A 6,000-nucleotide genomic window follows, 5' to 3' on the forward strand; every position below is an offset into this window, starting at 1 on the left:
TAGTCAAATCTAGTCAACCTAGTCAAATCTAGTCAACCTAGTCAAATCTAGTCAACCTAGTCAAATCTAGTCAACCTAGTCAAATATATTCAACCTAGTCAAATCTAGACGACCATTCGCGGATTAGCTCAGACGAATTCCAGTCTCACACAATGTAGTACTTATATTACAATTATATAAAAACAGATGTGATTCTTTTAGAACATCCTTAATAAAAGTAATAGACTCAATAAATCATCGATGTTTTTACAAGGTTACATTAAATAAAACTCAGGGTCGGAATTTCGAAAGTGGTAATATCCGCCTATTTATTTTCAATATGAATTACGATTTGCTAGATAAATCTCATTCCCATAATAGGTAAATTAAAAAGTGTATAATTCATACTTATTCTATTCCCTACTACTCCAGTGAAGTATAAGACCAATTTTTGTTCATGTACCAAACTCGCCACTTTCAAATCTCTTAATGATAAAAATGTATAATTGTTAGGGTTTAAATTTCAAACTGTGATAAATAAGAGTTGGTGTTATTTATTATTTATTTTATATATTATCTTGTTTCCCACATGATGAACATCACAAATATACTTTTCAAATATTATTTAGAAAACAAATTAATGGTCTTTTCATCATTTTAAGTTTAAAATGTCAGACGCTGACAAAATGAATTGATAGTGTTTGGTCATTTGTTGTTCATACAAAAATGATTTTATTTATTAAATTTGAAAATGTTACTTTTTTATTAAGAGCCCAAAATCACACCTTTATGACAACTTTAGCAGATGAATATTAAAAAAATAACAAACACAGCACGCAAATTTGTTTACATGTTCATGTTGAGTTTCTTACTTAATGCTATGGTAGATTATGTAGATACGATTTTTCACTTCTTTAAACTAGATTCATTCCGTTCACATCCCTTAGGAATGGAATTTCAGAAAATGGTAAAAATAAATATGCTAATTATAGAAAGATTAATATTCCTATCTAATATAAGTTTTTCTTGGTAAGCTTCGGAACAATAATTACCGTAACAACATATCAAACTTCTTACATGTCTTTACAGATGGAATTTCGTAATGACAAAGTGTAATGTTTTAAGTTAGCAAAGGTCCTATTAACAAATAAAGTTACTTAAAAATAAAGTAAGTAGGTACTTTTTAATTGACGCCAAGTTTATTAGTAATCAATTCGGTACTTTTTAGGTAGTATAGGTACACCGACATAATTTTTAACTTAATATTTATTTTCTCAATACATAAGTAATATAAATGTTAGTTTCTTCATTTTTTCTATTCATAATGTAAAATGATGTAGGGACATACTTATTAGTTTTGTGAACCAGAAGCATCAGACAAGCGAATTTGTCACGCAGGGCCGTAACTTCCCCCCCCTGGTCTCGTGGCTATCGTAATTCCCCTTCTCCCCCATTTTCCCAGTCTTTCCGTAGCAATTTTTTCGTATATCATAACCGGGTTTCCAGCCAGTGAAAAACGCCTGGATGATAAGCAACAAGACGTACCACGAGATCACGGCCGAAACGCAAGTTGCCTACCACGCAGGGGTGATTTTTTTTTCCCTGGAGTTTCAGGAGTCTTCTCACAGTTTAAACTACTACTTTCACGCCAGCAATCTTGGTCGGAACTTCTAGTACACTCTGTCTGTCACTGAGTGATGAATAAAGTTCTGTGTTGATTTAATTCAGAAGAAATGCATGTTGAAACCGTCCCTGTATTTTGTGCTGTAAAAGATTTTACGCTATAATCGTTTACTTTACATTCCTGTACACACCCTCACTCTTATAGGTGAACATTGTACAAGATGTGTGCTTTTGAATCCAACAAACAATCTACATGTTAATAGCAAAAAAAATAGACAGTACACATACGACATGCAGTGAGAAGAGCTTTCTCGAGGCTGGTATACACCTTTGAAATTGGAGCAACTACTTTATTTCAAATAATAGAATAAATATTTAATGTGGAACACTAAACTTCCGAATGTGTATTCGAACAAAATTCTAAAAAGTACAACCAAACTTTGCTGTCATAATCTTAATTCATTGAATATATTGGTGGTAATCTTCAACCTTACTTCCCAAACATTTTTTTTTAAGTTCATTTGCAAAACAAAAATATTTTTAAAGTCGCATTTTTATGATGGCAAAACTTTTTGTGGTGGTCGTGGAACTTTGTTTATTTAAACTTCATCCAGACTCGATGAGCTCGTATCTAAAATGCTTTCTCTATTACTGGTCGTTCGGTAACGACCGTGCTCTCGTTGCATAACATCCAGGCGTTTTCACTGGCTGGGAAACCGGTTAGGATATCCGGAAAAATTGCTACGGAAAGAAAGGGAAAACTTGGGGAGGATGGGGAATATGACAGCCAATAGACCATAGGGACTTAAGGCCCTGCGTGGCAAATTCAAATTCGCTTATCCGATGCATCTGGTTAGCGAAACTAGAAAGTAAGTCCCTACATAAAATTAAATTATAAATAAAACAAATTAAGAAACTAAAATTTATGTAACGTTCGTATTGAGAAATCAAATATAAAGTTAAAAAAAGTCTGTTTTTTATATCACCTAAAATGTTCCGAATGGATTACTAAGAAACTTGGCATGATTTAAAAAGTACTGACTTCATATTCAAGAAACTTTATTTGTTATTTCAGTTTCAACTTCAAATTAATCACTTTAAGCAACAAGTGGTATTATACGATCTTTGAATAATTTTTTTCAATGGAGAATAAAAAGTTTAAATATATTTTTTTGCATACACAAATACAAATACACAAAAACAGCTGATGTCAAAAATTAAATGCATATCCCGCGTAGAAAAGAACAAAGAATTCCATTTAAGGAATCATCCAACAATACATATCACAGCGCAGATGAACAGTGTGTGTTGGCAACGACGAGACAATTGCAACAAGAGCATTAAATAAAGACGGAAAACCAGCTTGGACAGCACAGCGAAGCACAAATGAACCCGGAGATGGAACTGACCATACGATGTGTACAACGCGACGACGACAGCACATGCGAACATACTAGTCTTCATACGACAAAGCAGTTGCGACGTTTCGGGAACAGACATCTGCTGGTTTATCTCCTATAATTGTTAAAAGTGTTGTTACTGTTACTATTGATCAAAATGTTAATTGGTTAATAGAATAAAATGTATTTCCTGGGAAATTTCTTTTATATAAAGGTATAATTATTAAAATTAAGATTGATATTATTAATGCAATTACACCTCCTAATTTGTTAGAAATGGATCGTATAATTGCATATGCAAATAAGTAATATCATTCGGGTTGAATATGAGTTGGTGTTACTAATGGGTTAGCAGGCGTAAAATTATCGGGGTCGCCTAAAATATAAGGTTCTATTAATGTTAAGTACGTTAATTAAATTTGGAATCGTGTTTTACTTTATTTTTATATTCCTTCATATTTTCGGCATAACATTTGTTCAAAACGTTATAAGCGTAAGTGATAATTCAAATGGAGACAAATAAAGCCGTAAAATATAAATTATCGAAAGGCAAAAATACACTTAAATTGGCATTTAATGCTAATCCTAAGTATTTTTTTATAACTTGGCATTAATTGCAGTATTTTTATCTTTAGATCACTTTCATTTATAACATCCAAACCAAAATAAATCTTTTAAATATGTCGCTGCTGGTAACGTTTTGCTGAATGACTCAAAATGGCTACGTGAATCACTGTCAAGAGTACTAGCGGTAAAAAGAATTCGGATGCAATCCGTGCTTTAGAAATGTATCATTAACATTGTGACTGCATTCACTAAGGGATGTTGGGTGTATATGTGTGCTACGGACGTATTTCTGAGTATTCGGATACAGGCAATGCCTCTCAGACATTTTTTTAGGTTCCAATTTCATCCGTCCGTCCGACGTAAGTCAAAGCTTGGCAAGGTTTTTTGACGGAAGGACTGGTAAAACGAGAGAAAGGTTTGTTTGCCTCAACAAAATATTTGTTTATACATGGCGAAATAAATATATTTTGTTAATTTAAACAAATATTTTGTAGAAGGAAAGATTATTTTTGACCCAAAAAAAAGATTTCGTCAACTAAAATGTATATGTATTTGGTCAGGTGTAAAAAATTATTTTTGTTACTTACAGAGTTTGGTTAAAAATACAAAATATTTGGTTCCACCAAGTAAATTTTTGTTTCGCCATGTATGAACCAATATTTGTTTGATTCAAACCTTTTTCTCTGTGTACAATTTTTCCGGGGAGAAGTGGGGGGAGCCATCTGATTGGCTGAATGGTTGATGGACGGATGAGACGGTTCTTTGAGAGTTTTTGTGCCGTTGCGAGCGCGTGTGTGTTTCCGCATCGTCAGCTCGTAGTTCGTCGCCCCCTGGCCGGCTGCTTCGAGAAGCTTGTGGTGTCGTTCAACCCGTTCGTCAGTCACTGAGACGGAATAACCGCCGACTTGCAGTGCGTGCAAGACTCGGGAAGGAGGGAGGGGTTAGTACCGAGAGGTCATCGTTGCAGTAGTGGAGAGATAACATGACGAACCGAGGACTGAGTGTTGTTAGCGACGACGGTAGAGTTAATGATATCTGCATCACCGATGTAAGGGGGTGGAGAAATTGTATAGATACGCATTTAGGGATGTATGACCCGATCCCGGTCATTGTTTTATTTTTACATTTAACAAAGTTAAACTTGTACCCTTTTTTAGACACCGATTTTCAACGAAATGAAAAAAAAAATATGTTTATAGTTCATACTTTTTGTTTCATAATCAGCTTTCAAAGTTGAAGTTTTGTCAATTATTTGGCAGTATTGATAAAGAGCACCAAAGGAAACGCAAAACTGCTAATTTTTGGGTTTAAAAGCAATACTTATTGCTACTGCCTGGTATGGCTTAAAAATTATTTCAGGAAATTATATATATATAAGAATTTTACTAGCCTCTTAAAATCATAAAATTACTGATGATTTTAAAAGGTGAGGAAAAAAAATTTTCTAAAAGAAATTAGACCATATCACATAGCAGCCAGTAAAATTGACTTTAAAACTAAAAAGTTTCAGTTTTATATTCAATGTCATTCTCCTCATCAACACTGCACAAAAACGTTAGAAATGCATATAATTTTTTTAGATAATCGCGCAAAAGGTATGCAATGTATATATACATTTTATTTATTTATTTTTATTTTGTGAGATTTCAGCCACTCAAAGTCGGCAAGTTTAACACCTGGGGTAACTCAAATATAAAACAATGAACAGGGACGCGATGTTCACCGTTAGGGCAGACTTTAATAGCAATGTGGCAGAGTGTAGCGTGTAGATCATGTTTAGTACCCGGATGTTAGGGCGTACTGCGCTCGGGGGGGGGGGGGGGGGTTGTCCTCTCCGTTCCGAAGTTAAGCGACGTACACTGAGAGAAAGGTGTTTGACTCAACAAAATATTTGTTTCCATATGGCGAAATAAATATATTTTGTTAATTCAAACAAATATTTTGTAGTAGGAAAGATTCTGTTGACCCAAAAAAAAAATTATTTTGTCAACACAATGTATATTTGGTCAGGTGTAACAAATTATTTTTGTTACTTACCGAGTTTGGTTAAACTAAAAAAAATATATATATTTTGTTCCGCTAAGTAAATATTTGCTTCGCCATATATAAAAAAATATTTGTTTGATTCAAACAAACTTTTTTCTCCGTGTAATCTGTAAATTTCAGTTCCGTGTCAAAAAGGAATTAAAAAAGAGTGATTGATTAAACCGAACGAGATTTATTGTGGTATTTGAATGCACCTCACGAATTCCCGGATTAATTCAATATCTGATCGATGGTTGCGAATATACGGAAACCTGCCCAATACGATACTGACCTTTCACCCCATCCCACCCCATCCCCACTCCTTCCCCACAGAGTTCACTAACCCATAAGGTGACACAACTGCATTTAACAGCAGTTTCGAATCGCATCAAAAATATTCAGGATG

The sequence above is a fragment of the Bacillus rossius genome, chromosome 17 (genome assembly GCF_032445375.1).
Source record: "Bacillus rossius redtenbacheri isolate Brsri chromosome 17, Brsri_v3, whole genome shotgun sequence".
NCBI lineage: Eukaryota > Metazoa > Arthropoda > Insecta > Phasmatodea > Bacillidae > Bacillus > Bacillus rossius.